Below are 25,419 nucleotides of genomic sequence, written 5' to 3' on the forward strand. Positions count from 1 at the left end.
TCACCGCGAGCGCGGGTTGCGCACGCGGGAACGCGCTAGCAGCAAACGGGGAACGCGAGGCCACGCCGAGGGCCAGGACGACGCGCGCAGGGGGTCGAGGCCGCACCGGGGCAGGGGCCGCGCCGGGGGCCGCGCCGGGCGAGCAGGGGGCGGGGGCCGCGCGCCGGCGAGCAGGGGGCGGGCGGGATCGCCGCCGCGGGCCGGGGGAGGGGGCGGGGTCGCTGCCGCGGGTCGGGGGAGGGGCGGGGGGGCGCCGCCGCGGGCAGGGGGACGGGCGGGGGGCACCGCCGCGCGGGGCCGGGCAGGGGGCGGGCGAGCGCCGCCGCGCGCAGGGGAGGGGCGGGGCCGTCCGCGCCGCCGGCGAGCGGGGGAGGGCAGGGGCGCGCGCGAGCTGGGGAAAGGGAGGGCGCGCGCGGGGGAGGAAGAAGAGGAGGGAGAGGGAGAGAGAGAGGAGAAGGGGAGGGGAGGGGAGCTCACCTCGGGGTCCAAAATCCGGTGATCGCCGTCTCCAATTCCTAGGGCACCACGGGGAGAGAGAGGTGGAAGAGGGAGAGGGGAGGTTGTTGCGCGGGAGATCCAAATGAGAGAGAGAGAGAGAGGAGGGGGCGCATGGGGGGGGTGTGGGTGCCAGGGGCGCGCAGGGCCGGGCTGGGTTGGGCCGGGCCACTTCACGGATAGAAAACCCACGACGTGCACGACCACTAAACGGAATTAAATCGCGAATCGAAATCCGGAACGGAACGAGACGAACACTCAACATCAGACAAAGAAATGTGCTTTGTCATGATGCAACACCCATGACACTTAGGTTTTGGTTTATACATGACACAGACACCTGTCGCTATACTAGTTTGAAATTGGGAAGAAGGAGCAAAACGGGGAAAGAGAAAAAAGAGTAACGCCCGAATTTGGTGAGAGAAAAGAAGAAAAATTCTACCCCCAAATTCAGGGCGTTACAGCTAGTTCGCCAGACCCACTAGATGTTGATGATTGGCTGAAGTCAATTGAGAAGATGCTCAACATCGCCCAATGCTCTGACCGGGAGAAGGATCTTTATGCTTCTGGTCGTCTGACTGGTCCTGCTACTGACTGGTGGGATTCTTATGTTGCTGCCCATGATGCTGCTGACACCATTACTTGGGCTGAATTCATAACACAATTCAGAAACTACCACATTCCTGCTGGATTGATGAAGATCAAGAAGGAGTTTCTGTCATTGAAGCAAGGCAACATGTCTGTCAGCGAGTACCGCGATAAGTTCATTCAGCTCTCCAAATATGCTCCGGATGAAGTTGCTGAGGATGAGAGGAAACAGGAGCACATTTTTTTGAAGGACTTAATGGACCCCTACAGTATGCACTGGTTGCACACACATTTCCATCATTTGAGAGACTGCTGGATAAGGCTCTTGCTATTGAACACAAGCGTGTTCAATTGGGAGATTTGAAGAGGAAGGCCATTACCCAGGGACAGAGTAGCAGCAGTGTTCGTCCTCGCTACGTTCCGCCACATGGTACACTGACTCGATCAGGAGGAGGACCACGCCCAGCTCAGTACACTCCACAGGGGTCTCCACGGACACCTCCCACTCGTCAGGCTGCTCCCACTAGCACCCCGACGAAGTCTGTGGGACAGAAGACAGGCCCTACATGCTTCAAGTGCAGTCAGATTGGGCACTATGCTAATGCTTGTCCGGTGGGGAATTCTGGTACACCAGCTAAGAACAAGCAACAGATGCCTAGCAAGGGATACTCTATAGCCAGGGTGAATCAAGTCAGCGCAGATGCTACTCCTGATGGTGCTGACATCGCACTTGGTATTTTTTATATTAATGCAATTCCTGCAACAATATTATTTGATGTCTGCTCGTTATGCCAACACAAATGAAATACCATTGCTAAATATGAGAAAACCGATGATAGTAATCACACCTAAAGGGCCTGTTGAGGCAAATCACATGACACATAGATTGACATTAACAATTATGGGAAGAGAATTCTGGGCTACCGCTATAGTGTTAGAGGAAAGCAGTATAGATCTGATCCTTGGTATGTGGTAGGGGTATTGTAGAGCTCACCAGCCCTAAAGAAGAAAGATTTCAAGTTCAAATTGCAGTAACCACCTCTTCCAAACGTGATATGTTCTTTATAGCTGAGGAGTTTGTTGGTGACAACATCCATGTGGTTAGGGATTTTCCGGATGTCTTTCCAGAGGAGTTGCCAGGGATGCCACCAGATAGGGAAGTTGAGTTTGTCATTGATCTCTTACCTGGAACTGCTCCTATATCTAAACGGCCATACATGATGTCTGTAGAAGAGTTAAGGAAACTTAAGAAGCAGTTAACTGAGTTACAGGAGGATGGGTACATTCGTCCGAGTTCCTCACCTTGGGGAGCGCCGGTTCTGTTTGTACAGAAGAAGGATGGATCACAACGGATGTGTGTGGATTATAGATCCCTTAATGATGTTACTGTGAAGAACAAATACCTGTTACCCCGTATTGAGGATTTGTTTGATCAGATGAGAGGTGCAAGGGTGTTCTTGAAGATTGATCTCCGATCGGGATACATCAAATGAAGATTAGACCATCGGATATTCCCAAGATGGCTTTCTCAACCCGATATGGATTATATGAGTTCACTGTTATGTCGTTTGGATTAACTAATGCACCAACTTATTTTATGAATTTGATGAATAAGGTGTTTATGGAGTATTTGGACAGATTCGTCGTATTATTTATCGAGTATATTCTTATCTATTCTAAGAGTGAAAGTGATCATGAGGAACACCTGAGATTGGTGCTATAGAAGCTACGAGATAATCAACTCTACGCCAAGTTTAGCAAATGCGAGTTCTGGATTGACGAGGTGCCATTCCTTGGACATATCATTTCTAATGGAGGAATATCAGTGGATCCTGCTAAAGTCAAGGAGATAATGGCGTGGAGCATACCCACTACAGTTACGGAGATTCGGAGTTTCTTGGGACTTGTAGGATATTATTGAAGATTTATTGAAGGATTTTCTAAGATTGATAAGCCTATGACCTCGCTTCTGGAGAAGGGACAAGAGTTTAAGTGGGATGAGAAATGCCAGGATAGCTTTGATCAGTTAAAGAAGAGATCGATGTCACCACCAGTGTTGGTTATGCCAGATCTACAGAAGGGATTTGACATTTATTGTGATGCATGTGGCTAAGGCTTGGGATGTGTGCTTATGCAAGAAGGACACGTGATTGCCTATGTGTCTCGTCAGTTGCGGAAACATGAGTTGAACTATCCCACTCATGACTTAGAACTGGCAGCTGTTGTGCACGCACTTAAGATATGTAGACATTACATTATGGGAACTAAGTGCCAAGTGTACACGGATCATAAGAGTTTGAAGTATATATTCACTCAGAAGGATCTCAACCTTAGGCAACACCGTTGGTTGGAGCTTATTAAAGATTATGATTTGGAGATTCACTATCAACCGGGCAAGGCGAATTTGATTGCAGATGCCTTGAGTCGGAAAGAGCACGTTCATTCAGCTATTGTTGCCCAGCTACCCGATGAGATTGTTGAGGATTTTAGGAGACTCAACCTGGGAATTGTTACACACACTGAAGGAGTTACCATTGAATTGGAACCTACCTTGGAGCAAGAAATCCGCAAAGGACACATTGGTGATGCTAAAATTCAAGAGAATAAGGATCTGATTACTGAAGGTAGAGGTCCAGAATTCATGGAGGATGAGCAAGGCACTGTATGGTTCAAGGATCGGATATGTGTTCCGGATATTGATAGCCTTCGTGAGACTATATTGAAGGAAGCCCATGATTCTAATTACTCTATCCACCCTGGTAGTACTAAGATGTATCAGCATTGAAGCAGAAATACTGGTGGTATGGATTGAAGAGAGATGTGGCTGCTCATGTGGCTAAGTGTGATGTGTGTCAAAGAGTCAAGGCCAAACATCAAAGACCAGCTGGACTATTGCACTCGCTTAAGATTCCTGAGTGGAAATGGGAAGAAATTGGTATGGATTTCATTGTTGGACTACCCCACACCCCTACTGGGTATGACTCTATTTGGGGGATTGTGGACAGGTTGACAAAAGTGGCTCATTTCATACCTGTGAGGACTAGTTATATGGGAGCCAAGCTAGCAGAATTATATATGACTCAGATAGTTTGTATACATAGAGTACCTAAGAAGATCGTGTCTGACGAAGGATCATAGTTTACTTCTCGGTTTTGGAAGAAGTTGCATGAGAGCTTGGATACACAGTTGAATTTTAGTTCGGCCTACCATCCCCAAACTGATGGGCAGACCGAGAGGACTATAACCAGGTGCTGGAGGATATGTTAAGAGCTTGTGCTCTTAAACATGGTGGAAGTTGGGATAAGAGCTTACCATATGTGGAGTTCTCTTATAATAATAGTTACCAGGCCAGTTTGAAGATGTCACCTTTTGAGGCTCTATATGGCAGAAAATGCAGGACTCCTCTGTATTGGGATCAAACTGGTGAAAGACAGTTCTTTGGGCCTAAGCTTATTCAAGAGGCAGAAGAACAAGTGCGAATGATAAGAGAGAATTTGAGAATTGCACAATCAAGACAGAAGAGCTATGATGATACCTGGAGAAGACTACTGGAGTTTAAAGAGGGTGATCACGTGTATCTGAAGGTGTCACCGATCCGGGGTATGAGGAGATTTAAAGTTAAAGGAAAGTTGTCCCCTCGCTTCATTGTACCTTTCTTGATCTTAAAACGAGTGGGAGAAGTTGCATATCAACTAGAACTACCCGATCACCTGGCAGATGTACATGACGTATTCCATGTATCCCAACTAAAGAAGTGCCTCAGGATACCTGAGGAGCAACTACCAATGGAGGACCTTAGTGTTCAAGATGATCTGACTTATGCTGAGTATCCTATCAAGATTCTTGATACGCTGACTCGTGTCACAAGAAATAAGGTTATAAAGATGTGCAAAGTACAATAGAGTCACCATGAAGAAGAAGAAGCTACTTGGGAGAGAGAAGAAGAGCTTCACATAGATTTTCCCCATCTTTTCCCTAGTCCTTCCTAAATCTCGAGGACGAGATTCTTTGTAAGGGGGTAGGATTTGTAATACCCAACTTGTAAACAATACGAAGAGAGTAGATCTCATTATATGTTTTTGCCCCATACTCATTGTAACATGGTAATAACCATATATTAAGGGAACAAAAAGTTAATAACACCTAAAATAAATTATGAATCATGTTGGATTTATGTGTTTGCACATTTAGAAAAATATTAATGTCCAAAATTGGAAAGTCAACCTAAGTCACAATTTAGGGAAATTGAAAATAACCTAGAAAAAGGAAAGAGAAAATGCTACATAATGTAATAAATAAATAGATTCTTTCCATATGAGTATGTTTAAATTAAATATTTATTCTGAAGACAAACTACCACGAAGTTTGAATTTAAATGGAATTTGGATTTTGAATTTGTAAATAAAAACAAAGAAAACATAAAAGAAAAGAATAAAGTGAAAAAGGGGAAAACTAGTTCTGGGCCCAATCTCTTCGCCACGGCCCATTCCAACTTTTTTCTGTGCGACCCAAATGGCATGCCGCGCGTGCCTGATGCGTGCCGATAGGTGGGCTGCTCTAGCTGCGCGCGCATAACCTGGCTGACGTGTGGACCCGTCGGGTCAGTGCCGATCTTCAAGCCACCGCGGGTGCGCGGATGGCGTACCAGCCACCGTGATCCTCGCGGGCGTGGGTGACTTTCCTGCATCCCGTGCCAGGGTCCGCGGGGGGATAAATTTGTGCCCCCTGCGCCCCTCTCCACTTCTCCGTCGACCTCGCGACTCCTCTCTCTCCTCAGCCGCCTGCACACCGTGCTCGTCGGGGAAACACGGGCCCGCCGCCGTCGACCACGTGAACCACGGGCACTGGGCAATCCGTGGAGCATTCTAGTGTTGCGCCGCGACCCCTTGATGCTTCGGCAGCCGCTAACTTCTCCATTGGTGTCGCGGCTCTAGCGCATTTGCTTGTCGGACTAGGTACTCACCGCTCGCGCTGTGGACCGCCTGCCTGCGCGCATCATCTTCGGTATGGCTCCCTCAACCGCATTCGCTTTCGTGCCCGCATCGTGTAAAGCCGTTTGGGTTAGGTTGGGGCGCTAGGACCTTGGACTCGCCTCGCCGGTGAAGTCCTCTGCCTGGGTTGTCGTTCGGCACCGCCATCGGGCTGGAGGAAGAAGAAGGTGCCCGTGTCCATCGATTGGCACGCGCACGGTTAGGATCAGGCGACTGCATACCCCCCCCTTCGCGTAAGGTGATCGTGGCCCTTTAGTGTCGATCGTGCGGTCGAGAGTTGTGCTCGGAGTCGTGCGCAGTGGGCCACGGATCTTGGATCCAACGGCCTGGGTTGGATGCGGGAAAATAGTCTAGCTGGGGTCTAATCTGGCGCGCAAGATCGGGATCCAACGTTCCGAATCTTCCCATACCCCTTCCTCCGAGAATACTTGCAAAAGAAACCCCCTGTTATTTTAAAAACAACCCGCAGTCCATCAGGTATATCCCTCTGTCTAAGTTTCTTTTACGCTAGAATCCCTGCGCTTCCTGGAATTTGGTGCCCAGTCCAGAGGGTTATAAAAATCAGGTAAATGAATTAGAAAATGAGTTTTTGATATAAAAACAATTCCTATAACTTGTATAAATCACAGAAAATTCATATAAACTCCAAATTGACCCGTTTTAATTCCTATAATTTTGTAATATTATGGTCTATCAAATAGTGCCACTGTTTTGACATGACAGACACATTAAGATTTATCTATTACTTAATCTTGCATTAAATACATACAACCTTGGAAATTCATAACTTAAAATCTATAACTCCAAATTTAATGATTCCAGTTCCTATGATCTTATTTTAATGTCTAGATTATTATTGTTTATTTTGTTTACATGTTTGGTGTGATGTTAATTTTTGCTATACCATGTATGTATTGTGTTGATGCGAGTAGACGAGCAAGTCACTGAGGATCCTGAGGTTCAGCTGGTTGAGACTGGTGAGCAGGAGCTCGTGGAAGGCAAGTTGTGCCCTTGATCACTTCCTTTTACCCATTCATGTTCTTATTATTCATAATGATCTGCATAGGTTAATTTTGCTGGGACCCAATAGGTTACCCTAGATTTTGACTATCTTTATACCTTGTTTCACCAATGGTTTTACTACTAATTTTTTGGGTAGTACATGCTATTGCTTTATGTGGTTTTGGGTATAGAGATATTCACTACTCATGATTACACTTTTTATTATTTGTTTATTATTTACTATTCATGATAAGATCATTATGTTAATGGGAACATGGAGAACCACCTGGGAAAACAGTGCTACCACAAGGGTTTAATGGGACGCCCTTGGCTAATTAACTAGGAAAGCTAGTGGATGACTACCTTACCTGAAAGGGGCAAGGGCAGTAGGGGAGTGGTCAGTGTAGGGAGGTCCTTAGGTTGATTTTGCTGCGATGGCGGTTAGGCGAGGGATTCCTGCACTGGAGCTTCCTATAAATTGTAGCGGGTTTTCTGAAGCTAGTGGAACTTTGTAAATGCCTCGTAGTGGTACCCTGTCTCGCTTCCTTGGTAGAGGTGTATGGGGTCTGATCAACTCCGTGGAAAATGGGTAACACGACTTGTGGGTAAAGATGCACAACCTCTGCAGAGTGTAAAACTGGTATACTAGCCGTGCTCACGGTCATGAGCGGCTCGTACACTCACATGATTAATTTATGGAACTTAAACTCAATTTGTCATTTCATTGCATCTGGGATTATTTTATTATTTTTTTTACTTATTATTACTATGGTGTGGTATTTACTTACACTTAGTAACTGCTAATAAAATTTTGACCAACTTATAAAAGCAATGCTGAGCTTCAGCCTTTATTACATTGATTTGCCTTACACTTCACATGAACTCCCACCTTTTGGTGAGTTCATGCACATTATTCCCCACAACTTGTTGAGCGATGAACATGTGTGAGCTCACTCTTGCTGTCTCACATCCCCCCATAGGAGAAGAGTAGGTGGTCGAAGAGGAGCCGCCTAACTCTGAGGCTTTCGACTTGATCTAGGTGGCGTCTCCTAGTCAACTTTGTGGCGCTAGGGAATAATATTTAGTTCGCTTTATTTTATCATTTATTTTTGTAAGACTTCCGCTACCTAATAAGTACATTTATGATATTTATTACATTTGTCTCTATGCACTCTGTTATTATATGTGTTGTCTTCTCTGGCGCATATATGAGATGCACCCGGCTTTATTCCTTAAATTCGGGTGTGACAATACAACACATATTATTATCTTCACAATATTAAGCATCTATTTACCACTAGGGTTACCTTTTTATTTATTTTATTAAGTGAATAATTCAACACATACACCAACCTATAGTTTAGACATAAAATCAGAGTGCACATACTGTGGATGAACATAATTTATTTGAACAGAGAATATTCTTATGAACATTTTGCAATATGAACGACTCAATTTGGAGTGCATATGAAAAAGATATGAAATAAATAAGTTTTGAAGTTTGAAATACAAAATTATGTCCAAATCTGTGATTATTTAAAAGGCTAGGGGTCCGTTTATAAGATTCCAGGGGCCTGCACGCAAATTCAAGGGACAACGGGTTGATTCTCGAAAACCCAAGGGGTTCTTTAGCAAAACCACCACGTGAAGGAGTACGGGGTCTCCTTAGCCGTCAGATCCACGATCAATGGCCAGGATTAGATCCTTGGGCGAGCGCGCGTATGCGGGCGCTGGCGTGCACTGACCAGTGGGCCAGAGCGCTCAGCGACCGGGGGTGGGGAAGCGGACTGACTGGTCGGGCCCAGTGTCAGGGGCACAAGCGACCGATAGGTGGGGTCCAGGCGCAGGGTGCACATGCGCGAGGCGGTATCTGGTGATCCGACCCGCACGATAGAGATCAGACGGCCGAAATCGAGCACCGGAGGGGTTAACGGCTGCGGGCGACGCCGCTCTTGCTCACGGCGGTGAGGTCGCTGGAGCCAGGGCGGGTGCGGGCTACGGTGGTTCCAAGGCCGCCAGGGTTGGCCAGAATTGTCGAGGAGGGCTCGGCGAACACGCTGAGGGGGTTTCAGCCACGAGACCAGGGTCAGAGAGGGGAGAATGGCAGAGGCAGAGCTCCAGGCAGGTCGGGCAACTCCAGCGAGGAATCTCGGCGGGGAGAGGGGATCTGGGGCGTGCTAAGGCCTGGACTAGCTACGGCAGGGTGAGGGGACCATCACGGACCAATGCCGGGGCACAGGGCGGGGCTAATTCGGCCAGTCACCATGCGGGCACGGCGGGCCACCACGGCCGAACTCCGGTGAGGCCAAATTGGCTACGGGTAGGCGTGAATAAGGAAAACCATGCACGAGAATGAATGTCTCACCTCGAGACGGAGCTTGGGGTGGCTTGGCGCGGCTTCTAGCGGGCTGGGTGATCGGCACGGCGGGTGCAGGTCTCCGGCGAGGTCGAGCAGCGAGGGTAGAGCGCGAGAGAGGGTGAGCTTGTGCGAAATAGGGCAGGGGAGCGAGTGCGGATGCGGGCAGGGCTCAAAAGGGAGCTAGGGTGCATGGGCAGGCGACGTGGCCCAGAATCTCGGTGTGCGTGCGCGCGTCGAAATGGTTCAGCGTGCTGACAGGACGGGTCGCGAGGCAGAGAGGGAAAAGGGCACGCGTGCAAGGACGATTGGTGCCGACAGAACGGCCCCGCTGGGTAGAGGGAAAGGGGGAGGGAGAGCGTGGAGAGAAAACTGCCGCTGACAGGTGGAACCCACCTGTCAAGCGGCGGAGGCGCGCGGGCTCGCGGCCTGGCTGGGCCGAGCTTGGCCGGTTTTGGCTGAATTGGTTTTCTCTTTTTCCAGGGAATTTCTAATTGCTATTCTTTTTATTTTCTCTAGGGTTTTCAATTCAAATTCAAACTAATTCAAACATGACAATTCAAAGAATATTTAAGCTCAACATGATGCAACATTTCATGACTCAAATTGTTTTGACAAAATAAATAATTAATCCCTCACTAATTAAGCTAAATCTACCAAAAAGGAAAAGAGAGAGAGAGGAACTAGAGAGAGATACAAGAGTAACACCTGAATTTGGTAGATAGTTAGAAAGAAATTTTATACCCCCAGATTCAGGGTGTTACATCTATGCAAAGCGATCATGCATTCAACACATTTGGATAATGACAAAGAAACAGTACACCAAACATGTACAATCAAGTGAACACAAGCTCGAAAGAACAGTAAAAACACAAGAGGTAAAGCTAGGTTCTAGGGTGGGCAATTACACCTAAAGGTTTGTGGTTCTCTAAGTACTACTTATCTCAATAGATTACATCACATAACTTCATTTATCTTAATGAGACACAAAAATTATACCACGGGTAGGTTCATACTTTACATGATATTACTTTCACAAGGTTGATTACCTAATTACCATTAGGGTTTTCCTTTTAATAAATAAACCATCACTTAAACTAACCTATAGTCTAGACATAAAATTAATAAATGCAGACTGTGAAAGATTATAATTTGAACACGCAGAGAATAATCTTATGAACATTTTGCAATTTGAATCACCCAATTTGGAGTTCATATGCAAAGGATATGAAATAAACAAGTTTTGGAATTCAAAATACAAAACTAGGTCCAATTTTGCGATAAAACAAAAGGGCAGGGGCTTTTCTGCAAATACTTAGGGGCCTACGCGTGAAAACCAGGGACAGCGGGCTGATATCCAGAAAGCCAAGGGGTTTTAACAAGTTTTTCATGTGAACGGGTATCGGCTGATCTCGACCGCGTGATCGCGAGTCAATGGCCAGGATTAGATCTGAGCGCGAGCGCGCGCGGACGCGTGGGCGAGCGCTGACAAACGGGCTAGGGGTGTCATCGACTGGGGAGGAGGGAACAGGCTGACTAGCTGGGCCCAGTGCCAGGGGTGTAGACAACTGACAGGCGGGGCCCGTTGGATCTAGGACGGACGATTGCGATGGGGCGCACGAAGGTGTTATAGCTTAGTGACCAGCGTTGTGCCATCCGCGGTGGCGAAGTCGTCGGAGATAGGGCAGACGCGGTCGCCGGCCATCTGGGGTCGCCGGTGAGGGCTAGAATAGGTGAAGAAGGTCCGGTGAACTCACTGGTAGGGCTCCGGCCGTAAGAACGGGATTGGAGAGAGGAGAACAACGAAGGGGAGGTGCTCCGGGTGGGTCGGTCAACTCTAGCGAGGAATCCCAGCCACAGGGAGGGGGATTCGGGCGCGCTAAGGCCTAGGCTGGCTCCGATGGGGTAAGGAGAACACTACTAACCAACTGTAATACCCAAATTGTAAGGGAGAATAAAAGGAGGAATTGTTTCCTTTGAATATATGTGTATCTCCATTTATCATCACATGTGGCTACTCATGTCTAAAAATGAGTAAACCATTCATTACCAAGACATAAATAAAATCATTGCATCATATTGGATTTTTTTGTGCATTTTAAAACAATAATAATATGAATAAAAGTAAAATAATATTAAAGGGAACTCTATAAATGGAGAGAAGAGAAAGAAAAAGAGAAAGATTTTGAAAATATAAATAATATATAAATAAATAAATATATCCAGAATTAATACCCCTAATTTCACAAATATAAGTTGTAGTGTTGAGCCATAGAGGTTTGAATTCAAATTTAAACTTGGAAATAGAGAATAAAATAGAAAAGAACAAAAGCCTACTTGGGCCGTGTCTCCTGCTTTTTCAGCCCATTTGGTAAATACATCACACAGCCCACGCTCCATCCCACCGCGCGCACAGCCGCCCTGGCTGGCGGGACACGCGCGCTAGCCGTTTGTCTCCTCTTGCGCATCACTGGGTGCTCGGGCCCACTGGCCAGGAGATCCTTCCACGCGCACGGACTCCGTCCACCACCCCGTCAACCAACTCCGCGCATGGCGGCCGCATCACGAGATCCTCTCCATGCACGACCACCCGCCCATAAAAGCTTTCCCGAGACCCGTTCTCCCCCTGCTACTCTCTCACGCGTGCGCCGAGCCAAACCCTCCACCATCCCGCCGCCGGAGAGACCCGGTCCTGGGTGAGGGTGTTTCCGCCGCACGCTCTGATTGCCGCGCCACCGCAGTGAACCTCGCCATTACTACCTTGCTACCCTCGGAGAGTTGCCCGGGGTAATCGGAGTGAAGCTACCAACGTTTCTTGGGCTCTAGAGCGCGGTTGACGGAGTCACCGGGAACCAATTTCTCGCCGCTGGGACGTGGGCACCATCGTACCGCCCTACCTCGCGGCCAGCTCCCAAATCGTCGCGATTCACCGGTAAGCCGCTTCCAGACAGTTCCTTGGTCCCTTGGCATCGTGTTGGTCGCTTCAGATTAATGGGATAGAGCGGGGGGGGTGTGGGATTGAGTCGTCACCGGCAAGGTCCGCCGTCGGGTACTCCATCGACTGTGCACGGGCGTCGCGCCAGGGAAGAATGCGGGTCGTTCGTAGATCTTGCGACCGGCGGTTGGGATCTGGCGTATGCATCGCTTGTGCGAGAAGAGATCCTAGGGGTCGGATCCCGATAGTGCGGGTCTGGATCGTTAGTGGCGATTTTTAATCTGAACCGAGGATTCTAAATCGTAGGGTTGTGAGGGGTTCATGCTGACTAAAATCCTAGTCGTCGAGGCTCGATCCAATGGCCAAGGGTGTATACCAGTATGAGTGTCTCGGGGATCTAATCATGTCCTCTGGCGCGTGATCGGACGGCTCTGAGCCATCGATACCCTTTCGTTGTGCACATTTTACATAAGAAACCTTGGCAAATATAATAATCAGCCTGCTGTCTAGTGTGATGGAGTTCTGTGTCTGCGGGGTTTTGCGAGTTTAACCTTGGACTTTTTAGTATTTGGCGCGCTGTCCAGAGCTCGGGAAAAAATCAAATAATAAATTTAGGAATAGATTTTAGTACACAAATAATTCCAGAAACTTGTATAATTCATATTAAATTCATTTTAACTCCAAATTAGTTTATTCCAGTGGCATTAATTTTGTTTTAATATTATTTATCACTTAGTAAATTTGTATAGCCATGAAACTTGAAGTAAAACTATTCCCTTGAATTATGCTATTCTAGATACTCAATAACTTCGGAAATTCATAACTTAATAACCATAGATCCAAATTTAGTGGTTCTTGTTCCTACGATCTCGTTACGCAGCGTAGAATTTTATTATGTATTTTATTTACATGTTTGGTGTGATGTTAATTTTTACTATACTATGTATGTATTGTGTTGATGCGAGTAGACGAGCAAGCTACAGAGGATCCTGAGGTTCAATTGGTAGAGACTGCTGAGCAGGAGCTCATTGAAGGCAAGTTGTGCCATTGATCACTTCCTTTTACCCATTCATGTTCTTATTATTCATAATGATCTGCATAGGTTAATTTTGCTGGGACCTAATAGGCTACCCTAGATTTTGACTACCTTTATACCTTGTTTCACCACTGGTTTTACTACTAAATATTTGGGTAGTACATGCTATTGCTTTATGTGGCTTTGGGTATAGAGATATTCATCATTTATTTTTATAATTTTTATTATCTGTTTATTATTTACTATTCATGATAAGATCTTTTTGTTAATGGGAACATGGAGAACCACCCGGAAAAACAGTGCTACCACAAGGGTTTAATGGGACGCCCTTGGCTGATTAACTAGGAAAGCTAGTGGATGACTACCTTACCCGAAAGGGGCAAGGGCAGTAGGGGTGTGGTCAGTGTAGGGAGGTCCTTGGGTTGATTTTGCTGCGATGGCGGTCAGGCGAGGGATTCCTGCACTGGAGCTTCCTATAAACTGTAGCGGGTTTTCTGAAGCTAGTGGAACTTTGTAAAGGCCTCGTAGTGGTACCCTGCCTCGCTTCCTTGGTAGAGGTGTATGGGGTCTGATCAACTCCGTGCAAATGGGTAACATGACTTGTGGGTAAAGATGTGCAACCTCTGCAAAGTGTAAAACTGATATACTAGCCGTGCTCACGGTCATGAGCGGCTCGGACACTCACATGATTAATCTATGGAACTTAAACTTAATTTGTCATTTCATTGCATCTGGGATTATTTTATTATTACTTTTATTTATTATTTATAAGGTTCGGTATTTACTTACACATAGTAATTGCTAATAAAATTTTGACCAACTTATAAAAGCAATGCTCAGCTTTAGCCTTTATTTTATTGATCAGCCTTACACTTCACATGAACTCCCACCTTTGGTGAGTTCATGCCACATTATTCCCCACAACTTGTTGAGCGATGAATATGTGTGAGCTCACTCTTGCTGTCTCACACCCCCCACAAGAGAAGAGCAGGTGGTAGAAGAGGAGCCGCCTAACTCTGAGGCTTTCGACTTGACCTAGGTGGCGTCTCCCAGTCAGCTTTCTAGCGCCAAGGATAGATTTTAGATCCTGTTATATTTATCTTTTATTTTGTAAGACTTCTGCTATGTAATAAATACTCTGATTATTGTGACATTTATATCTATGCACTCTGTTATTATATATGTTGTCTTCTTTGGCGCATGTATGAGATGCACCTGACTCTGTTCCTTAAAGCCCGGGTGTGACACCAACGCAGGGGCACAGGGCAAGGCTAAATCGGCCAGTCAGTACACGGGTGCGGCGAACTAGCGCGATCGAACTCCAGCGAGGCCGAGCTAAGACAGGGCAGAGTTAAGAAAAACCGAGTATGGGAGCAAGTTTCTCGCCTCGGGGCGGTGCTCGGGATGGCTCAGCGTGGCTTCTGGCGGGCTGGACGGCCGGCACGGCGAGCGCGGATCACCGACGACCACGGGCGGTGGCGGCAGAGCGTGAGAGAGGGCGGGCATGGGCGAAATGAGGTAGGGGGAGAGAGCGAGTGCGGGCGGGGCTCAAAAGAGAGTTGTGGCACATGGGCGAACGACGTGGGTGGTCTCCACGGTGAGTGTGCGGATGTGGGTCAGCGACGGTTGCAGGAAGACGGAGCTCACAAGGTGGCCCCACGACGCAGCGAGAGAGAGCGAGCGTGCGGGCGAACAGTCGATGGCCCTAACGAGGCGGGCCCGCAGTGCAGATAGAGAGTGGGCGCGCGCGAGGATGTTGGCGCTGATAGGTCGGCCCCACCGGGCAGAGGGAGAGAGGGAGCGAGAGTGCACGGATGCGGGCCGTCGCTAACAGGTGGGATCCACCTGTCAGGCGAAGTGGGCGCGCTCGGGGCATGGCTAGGCTGGGCTGGGCTAGTCCTGCTGGGTAGAATTCGCCTTTTCTTTTTCTGTAATTTTCTAAATGCCTTTTATTTTTATTTTCTCTATGGATTTTAAATCAAATTCAAACTAATTCAAACATGTGCATCAAACAAAAGAATAATTTAGGCTCAGCATTATGCAACATTTCATGACTCATATAGGTTTTGCAATATTAAATAAATAGTTAATCCCGTACAAACTAGACATAGTTCTAATAAAAAGGAGAGAGAAGAAATCTAGAGAGAGAAACAAGGGGTAACACCTAAATTTGGTAGGCATTAGAGAAGAAATTTTATACCCTCAAATTCTGGGTGTTACAAACCTGTCCCCCTTAAAAAGAATCTCTCCCTTTTAGATCATCCTCTCTTTCCTAGGTTGCTTTTTCCTCTTAATGATGACCCCACTTGACTTTGCACATCATGATGGTGCTTCTTCGAGTGACTCGGTCTGCTGTCTCCAGAATTTGGGTTGGCTTCTTGATGTAGGTCAAGTCTTCTTGAACTTTGAGATCCTCGGTTGGCAATTGCTCTTCTGGCACTCGCAAGCACTTCTTCAGCTGAGACACATGGAACACATCATGCATGACTGACATACTTTCTAGTAGGCTGAGTTGATATACCACTTCTGCACGTCTTGCCTGAATCTGGTATGGTCTGCTATGTCAAGGTGCTAGCTTGCCCTTGACTCACCATTTGATTCCTCTGATTGGTGACACCTTCAAATATACATAATCTCCCACTTTGAAACTCAAATCTCTTCTTCTTGTGTGAGCATAGCTTCGCTGCTTGGACTGTGTTGTCTTCAAATTCTCTCGAACCATTCTAATATTCTCTTCGGTTTCAAGCAAAATGTCTGGACCAAACACCTGCCTTTCGCCGGGCTAGTCCCAATGCAACGGAGTTCGACAATTTCTCCCATAGAGTGCTTGGAACGGTGACATCTTCAAACTAGCTTGATAATTGTTGTTGTAGGAGAATTCTGCATAAGGTAGCCTTTTGTCTCAACCTAACTTGTCTTGCAAAGCACAAGCTCTCAACATGTCTTCAAGGATCTGGTTGGTTCTCTCAGTCTGACCATCTATCTGTGGGTGATAAGCTGAACTGAACTTCAAGTGCGTGCCCAAAGCTTCATGCAAGTGCTGCCAAAAATGAGAAGTGAATTGGGTTCCCCGATCTGATACTATCTTCTTTGGAACACCATGCAAGCATACAATCCAGGACATGTATAGCTCTGCCAACACTCCACTATTATAGGTGGTCTTGACTGGTATGAAATGAGCCACCTTCATTAAGCGGTCCACTACTACCCAGATGGAGTCATAACTGGCTCGAGTGTGAGGCAGACTGACTTTAATGTCTATCCTAATCACATCCCATCTCTACTGAGGAATCTGCAACGACTGCAACAAACCTGCGGGCCTCTGATGCTCTGCCTTGATTCTCTAACAACTGTCACATATGGCAACATACTCTGCAATCTCCCTTTTCATACCGTACCACCACAATCTTTTCTTTAGATCTTGGTACATCTTCTCGCTGCCAGTGTGTATGGAATAAGCTGTCTCATGAGCTTCCTTAAGAATCATCTCCCAAATCGATTTGATGTCAGGAACACACAGCCTATCTTTAAACCATACTATAGATTCCGCGTCTTCCCGAAAATCATTCCCTTTCCATCTAAGATCAGCTGCTGAATTTCATTGATCTTCTCATCATACTTTTGGCCTTTCTTGATATCTTGTTCTAGAGAAGGTTCTAGCTCAACTGTCACTCCTTGAGTGTTGTTCAGAAATTCGAGAGTCTGTCGAATTCCTTCGCTAGCTCATATAGCATCAGATGAGCAGCCATCATGTTGACTTGGCATTTTCGGCACAAAGCATCTGCAACCACATTAGCTTTGCCTAGGTGATAATGTATCTCCAGCTCATAGTCTTTGATCAACTCCAGTCATCTTCACTGCCTCATATTTAACTCTGACAGGGTGAATATATATTTAAGACTCTTGTGATCTATGTAAACATCACACATATTGGTAATGCCTCCAGGTCTTCAGTGTATGAACCACTGCTGCCAACTCCAAGTCATGAGTGGGGCAATTCCTCTCATGAATCTTCAATTATCGGGACGAGTACGCCACTACTCTCCCTTCTTGCATTAACACACATCCCAGGCCAGTGTATGAAGCATCACAATACACTGAGAATGGCTTGTGAACATCTGGCTGAATCAATACCGGTGTTGTAGTCAACTTCTCCTTCAATGTTTCAAAGGACTCTTGGCACTCTGGGTCCACTTGAATTCAACTTTCTTCGCTAGCAAGGATGTCATTGGCGCAATCTTGGAGAAACCTTCAATGAAACGTTGATAGTATCCGACCATTCCAATGAAACTCTTGATTCCCCGGACATCTCTTGGTGTTTTCCAGTCCAGAATAGCTGCTACCTTTTTAGGATCCACAACTAATTTGTCTCGATTTATGATATGACCCAAGAACATGACTTTGCTGATCCAGAACTCAAATTTACTAAGCTTGGCATATAGCTGACAATCTCGTAGCCCCTGCAATACCTTCCTCAAATGCTCTTCATGTTCTTGCTCATTCTGGGAATATATGAGGATATCATCGATGAACACCACTACGAACTTGTCGAGATAGTCCATGAACACACTATTCATCAAGTACATGAAGAAAGGTGGCACATTCGTCAGACCAAAGGACATGACTATGTACTCATATAGTCCATACTTGGTGATAAATGCGGTCTTCGGTATGTTCGAAGGCCGGATCCTGAGCTGATGATAACCTAACCTCAGATTTACCTTTGAGATCACACTGGCTCCTTTCAACTGATCAAACAAATCTTCAATTCTAGGTAGGGCTACTTGTTCTTGATAGTGACTTCATTCAGAGCTCGGTAATCTATGCACATCCTCTTCGTACCATCTTTCTTCTCCACAAACAACACTAGGGCGGCCTAAGGCGAGGTGCTAGGTCTGATGTAACCCTTCTCCAACAACTCATCTATTTGCTTCTTGAGTTCTACCAATTCTGGTCTAGACACTCTATAGGCTCTCTTAGAAATAGGGGCGGTGCCAAGGATAATCTCTGTGGCAAATTCATCTTTTCTCTCAGGTGGCATGTGTAACACCCTGAATTTGGGGGTATAAAATTTCTTTTCTGATATCCACAAATTAAGGTGTTACCCTCTTTCTTTCCTCCCTTTCTACTTTTTTAAATAGTGGAGAGTCATTTTGTTTTATATATGTGTAAGCCTAGTAAAATAGAACCCTAAAAGAGTCCTTGATTATTGCATAGCATACCGAGACATCTTATTGTATGTTTAATTGTTGTGGTGGTGCATCCATTCAAATTCATGAGGTATATTTGATTTTTGGATTCAAATGCTATATCTAAATTAGAGTAGAAATAGATAAAAGAAGAGGAGAAGAAACTAAAAAGGAATTATACCCAGCCTCCATTTGGTCCAGTGCCCTCCCTTCCCTTTCTCGGCCTAGCCCTAGCCGGCCTGCTCGGCAGCCCACGCGCCGGCGCGTGCGCGCCCCCCAGCCGCGTCAACCGGCCCAGTTTCCCGCCTCGCCTAGCGCAACCCATCCTTGCACGGCCCGCCAGGGCGCGCACCCCTCCGCGTGGCCTAGCACTGTGACCGCTCCCGCCATCTCGTGCGCCCGTCCTGCCTAGCCCACCCCGCGTGCATACAGCCTAGGCGGGCAGCACACCTACGAGCCGTGCACGCCAGATGCACGCGCCCATGACCTCCCCACGATCCGCTCCTAGCTCCCGGTTTCTCTGTTGTAGCCCCTCTTTCTCTCTCTCTCGCCCCTCGCGTCTGGAACCGCAGCTGCGCACTCCCCTGGCCACACCACCAGCGCAGGCCTCCTCAGCTTCGACCACCATCGAGTTCTACGGTCGCACGAGCTCCATCGTCGGCCACGGCGCGCCGCAACCTCTCCCCAGGCCACCGTCTCGCCATTGCAGCCTCGTCGGCATCGTCTCGCCACACCCGGAGCCTGCATAGCACCCACGATCGTTGTCCGCATCTCACCGTTCATCACTGCGGTGAGCTCGCGCCCATACTCCCTTCTCTCCTTCCCCTTTATCCTTTTTCCCCGGCGCGGTTGATGCTCGGCCTGCCCTGCCTCCGGCGCGGTAGCATGAAAGTCGCCTAGAGGGGGGTGGATAGGCGGAATCTAAAATTTACAACTTTAAACACACTACAAGCCGGGGTTAGCGTTAGAATAAAATCCGAGTCTGGGAGAGAAGAGAAAACAAATCAATCAAGAAAATAAAGCGGATGATACGGTGATTTGTTTTACTGAGGTTTGGTTCTAAAGAACCTAGTCCCCGTTGAGGTGGTCACAAAGACCGAGTCTCTTTCAACCCTTTCGCTCTCTCAAACGGTCACCTAGACCGAGTGAGGCTTCTTCCTTAATCTCACGGGTCACTTAGACCCCACAAGGATCACCACACAATTGTTGTCTCTTGCCTCGCTTACAAAGCTTGAGAATAAGAAGTGAGAAAGAAAAGAAAGCCAAGCCAAGCAAACAAGAGCAACAAAGAAACACAAATGATCCTCTCACAAGTCTAAATGCTCTAGAGTTGAATTGGAGACTTTGAGCGGATCGATCACTTGAATTGTGTCTTTGGAGTGAAGTGTATTGCTCTTGTATTGAATGCACTGTTGTGAATGCTTGGATGGTTGGAGTGGAGGTGGTTGGGGGGTATTTATAGCCCCCAACCACCATACAACCGTTGGGGAGGGAATGCTGTCGATGGGCGCACCGGATAGTCTGGTGCGCCACCGGACAGTGTCGGTGCGCCAGCCACATCACCCAACTGTTAGGGTTCTGACGGTTTCGACCGTTGGGGCTTTGTCTTCATGTGGCACCGGACAGTCCGGTGCGCCTCTGGCGGCTGCTCTGACTTCTGCGCGCACTGTTCTTCACTATTCACGTTGTAGGTGACAGTTGCAGCCGACCGTTGCGCTGGCTAGCCGTTGCTCCGCTAGCACACCGGACAGTTCGGTGGCACACCGGACAGTCCGGTGAATTATAGCGGAGCGCGGCCTCAGAAACCCAAAGGTGAAGAGTTCGCAACTCTACGACCCTGGTGCATCGGACACTGTCCGGTGGCACACCGGACAGTCCGGTGCGCCAGACCAGGGTTCTCTTCGGTTTCTTTTGCTCCTTTCTTTTTGAACCCTAACTTGTTCTTTTTATTGGTTTGTGTTGAACCTTTGGCACATGTAGAATGTATAATCTAGAGCAAACTAGTTTGTCCAATTATTTGTGTTGGGCATTCAACCACCAAAATTTTATTTAGGAAAAAGTTAAACCATATTTCCCTTTCAATCTCCCCCTTTTTGGTGATTGATGTCAACACAAATCAAAGCAAATATATAAGTGCAGAATTGAACTAGTTTGCATAAGGTAAGTGTAAAGGTTGCTTGGAATTAAACCAATATTTTACTTCTACTAGGTATGCATGGTTGGTTTTCTTTTATTTAACATTTTAGAACACGCTTGCACCACTTGTTTTGTTTTTGCAAATTGTTTTGGAAAATCTTTTAAAAGTCTTTTTGCAAATAGTCAAAGGTATATGAATAAGATTTCGAGAAGCATTTTCAGGATTTGAAATTTTCTCCCCCTGTTTCAAATGCTTTTCCTTTGACTTAACAAAACTCCCCCTGAATAAAATTCTCCTCTTAGCTTTCAAGAGGGTTTTAATAATATACCAATTGAAAATAAACTACTTGAAAACTAGTTAGATACCAATTTGAAAAATATTAACCAAAATTTTTCGAATGGTGGTGGTGCGGTCCTTTTGCTTTGGGCTTAATATTTCTCCCCCTTTGGCATTAATCACCAAAAACGGAGTCTTTTGAGAGCCCTATTTTACTTTCTCTCACATTTGTACAAATAAGTATGAAAGGAAGATTATACCAATTTGAGAGTGATGTGGAGTGATGGTGAAGGGTAAATGATACCGATAGAGTGGAGTGAAAGCCTTGTCTTCGCCGAAGACTCCATTTCCCTTTCAATCTACGACTAAGTATAGAAATACACTTGAAAACACATTAGTCGTAGGCATAAAAAAGATATGATCAAAGGTATATAAATGAGCTATGTGTGCAAAGGGTCAATCAATGTTCCGAGAATCAAGAATGTTTAGCTCATTCCTAAGTTTGGTAAATGTTTTCTCATCTAATGGTTTGGTAAAGATATCAGCTAATTGTTCTTTGGTGCTAACATAAGCTATCTCGATATCCCCCCTTTGTTGGTGATCCCTCAGAAAGTGATACCGAATGTCTATGTGCTTAGTGCGACTGTGTTCAACGGGATTATCTGCCATGCGGATTGCACTCTCATTATCACGTAGGAGAGGGACTTTGCTCAATTTGTAGCCATAGTCCCTGAGGGTTTGCCTCATCCAAAGTAATTGCGCACAACAATGACCTGCGGCAATATACTCGGCTTCGGTGGTAGAAAGAGCTACTGAGTTTTGTTTCTTTGAAGCCCAAGACACCAGGGATCTCCCTAGAAACTGACAAGCCCCTGATATGCTCTTCCTATCAATTTTACACTCTGCCCAATCAGCATTTGAATATCCTATTAAATCAAAAGTGGAACCCTTGGGGTACCACAGACCAAACTTAGGAGTATAAACTAAATATCTCATGATTCTTTTCACGGCCCTAAGGTGAACTTTCTTAGGGTCAGCTTGGAACCTTGCACACATGCATACAGAAAGCATAATGTCTGGTCGAGATGCACATAAATAGAGTAAAGATCCTATCATCGACTGGTATACCTTTTGATCTCTGGACTTACCTCCCGTGTCAAGGTCGAGATGCCCATTTGTTCCCATGGGTGTCTTGATGGGCTTGGCATCCTTCATTCCAAACTTGGTAAGTATGTGTTATATGTACTTTGTTTGGCTGGTGAAGGTGCCTTCTTGGAGTTGCTTGACTTGAAATCCTAGAAAAAACTTCAAATCCCCCATCATCGACATCTCGAATTTTTGAATCATAATCCTACTAAACTCTTCACAAGTAGATTTGTTAGTAGACCCAAATATGATATCATCAACATAAATTTGGCATACAAACAGATCTTTTGCAATAGTTTTAGTAAAGAGAGTAGGATCAGCTTTACCAACTTTGAAGCCATTAGTGATAAGGAAATCTCGTAGGCATTCATACCATGCTCTTGGGGCTTGCTTGAGCCCATAAAGCGCCTTTGAGAGCTTATAAACATGGTTAGGGTACACACTATCTTCAAAGCCGGGAGGTTGCTCAACATAGACCTCTTCCTTGATTGGTCCATTGAGGAAGGCACTTTTCACGTCCATTTGGTAAAGCTTAAAGCCATGGTAAGTAGCATAGGCAAGTAATATGCGAATTGACTCAAGCCTAGCTACGGGTGCATAGGTTTCACTAAAATCCAAACCTTCGACTTGTGAATAACCTTTGGACACAAGTCGGGCTTTGTTCCTTGTCACCACACCATGCTCATCTTGCTTGTTGTGGAATACACACTTGGTACCTACAACATTTTGATTAGGACGTGGAACTAAATGCCATACCTTATTCCTCGTGAAGTTGTTGAGCTCTTCTTGCATTGCCAACACCCAATCCGAGTCTCTTAGTGCATCCTCCACCCTGTATGGCTCAATAGAGGACACAAAAGAGTAATGTTCACAAAAATGAGCGACTCGAGATCGAGTGGTTACCCCCTTATGAATATCGCCGAGGATGGAGTTCATGGGGTGATCTATTTGAATCGCCTGGTGGACCCTTGGGTGTGGCGGTCTTTGACCCTGTACTTCTTGATCATCTTCCTTGTCTTGATCAATGTCATTTCCTCCTTGATCATTGTCCTCCTCTTGAGGTGGCTCATCTTTTCGATCTTCTTCTTCATTGTCTTGAGCTTGATCCTCATCTTGGGTTGGTGAAGATGCTTGTATGGAAGATGACGGTTGATCTTGTGCTTGTGGAGGCTCTTCGGATTCCTTAGGGCACACATCCCCAATGGACATGTTCCTTAGAGCGACGCACGGAGCCTCTTCATCATCTAGCTCATCAAGATCAACTTGCTCCACTTGGGAGCCATTAGTCTCATCAAACACAATGTCACAAGAAACCTCAACCAATCCAGTGGATTTGTTGAAGACTCTATATGCCCTTGTGTTTGAGTCATAACCAAGTAAAAAGCCTTCTACAACCTTAGGAGCAAATTTAGATTTTCTACCTCTTTTAACAAGAATAAAGCATTTGCTACCAAAAACTCTAAAATATGAAACATTGGGCTTTTTACAAGTGAGGAGTTCGTATGATGTCTTCTTGAGGATTCGGTGAAGATATAGCCGGTTGATGGAGTAGCAAGCAGTATTGATTGCTTCCGCCCAAAACCGGTCCGTAATCTTGTACTCATCAAACATGGTCCTTGCCATGTCCAGTAGAGTTCTATTCTTCCTCTCCACAATTACAAGACAATAATTACTCCCGCCGATGCTTATGTAAGCGATCGGGCTGAATAAATCCATGTGGAGTAGCTCAAGCGGCCTGTCGGTCGTCATGATGTTCTTGTGTGGATGGTGGGTACCAACTTGCTTTCCTGCTTGGCATGCGCTACAAACCCTGTCTTTCTCAAAATGAACATTTGTTAGTCCCAAAATGTGTTCTCCCTTTAGAAGCTTGTGAAGATTCTTCATTCCAACATGGGCTAGTCGGCGATGCCAGAGCCAACCCATATTAGTCTTAGCAATTAAGCAAGTATCGAGTTCAGCTCTATTAAAATCCACTAAGTATAGCTGACCCTCTAATACTCCCTTAAATGCTACTGAATCATCACTTCTTCTAAAGACAGTAACACCTATATCCGTAAAAAGGCAGTTGTAACCCATTTTGCATAATTGAGATACAGAAAGCAAATTGTAATCTAAAGAATCTAAAAGAAAAACATTGGAAATAGAATGGTCAGGTGATATCGCAATTTTACCAAGTCCTTTGACCAAACCTTGATTTCCATCCCCGAATGTGATGGCTCGTTGGGGATCATCGTTTCTCTCGTAGGAGGAGAACATCCTATTCTCCCAGTCATGTGGTTTGTGCATCCGCTATCAATTATCCAACTTGAGCCCCCGGATGCATAAACCTGCAAAACAATTTAGGCCTCGTTCTTAGGTACCCAAACAGTCTTGGGTCCTTTGATGTTAGAAACAAGCACCCAAACACAAGTCTTGGAGTCCTTGTGTTTGCCCCCAACATATTTGGCAACTACTTTATCTGATTTGTTAGTTAAAACATAAGAAGCATCAAAAGTTTTAAATGAAACATTAGGTCCATTTGATGCAGTAGGATTTTTCTTTTTAGGTATTTTAACATGGGTAGAATGCCTAGAGCTAGATGCCTCATTCTTGTAAATAAAAGCATGATGGGAAACAGAATGAGGCTTCCTAGCATGAATTCTCCTAATCTTGTGCTTAGGATAACTAGTAGGATATAAAATGTAACCCTCATTATCTTGAGCCATGGGAGCCTTGCCCTTAACAAAATTAGACAATCTTTTGGGGGCATTAAGCTTGACATTGCTTCCCTGTTGGAAGCCAATGCCATCCTTAATACCAGGGCGTCTCCCGTTATAGAGCATGCATCTAGCAAATTTAAAATTTTCATTTTCAATTTCATGCTCATTAATTTTAGTTGTTAGTTGAGCTATGTGATCATTTTGTTGTTTAATTAAAGCGAGGTGATCATGAATAGCATCAACATTAATGTCTCTACATCTAGTACAAATAGAAACATGATCAACATTAGATGTAGAGGGTTTGCAAGCATTTAATTCATCAATCTTAGCATGTAAAATAGCATTCTCATTTCTAAGATTGGAAATAGAATCATTGCACACATTCAAGTCTTTAGCCTTAGAAATTAAATTATCATTATCAGTTCTAAGGCTAGCAATTGATTCATTCAACTTATCAATCTTAGCAATTAAACTAGCATTTTCATTTCTAAGATTGGTAAGCGAATCATTACAAGCATTTAACTTCTCAACCTTAGCAAATAAATTGGAGTTCTCAGTTCTAAGGTTGG

This window comes from Zea mays, chromosome 5 (assembly GCF_902167145.1).
Source record: "Zea mays cultivar B73 chromosome 5, Zm-B73-REFERENCE-NAM-5.0, whole genome shotgun sequence".
In the NCBI taxonomy this organism is placed as follows: Eukaryota; Viridiplantae; Streptophyta; class Magnoliopsida; order Poales; family Poaceae; genus Zea; species Zea mays.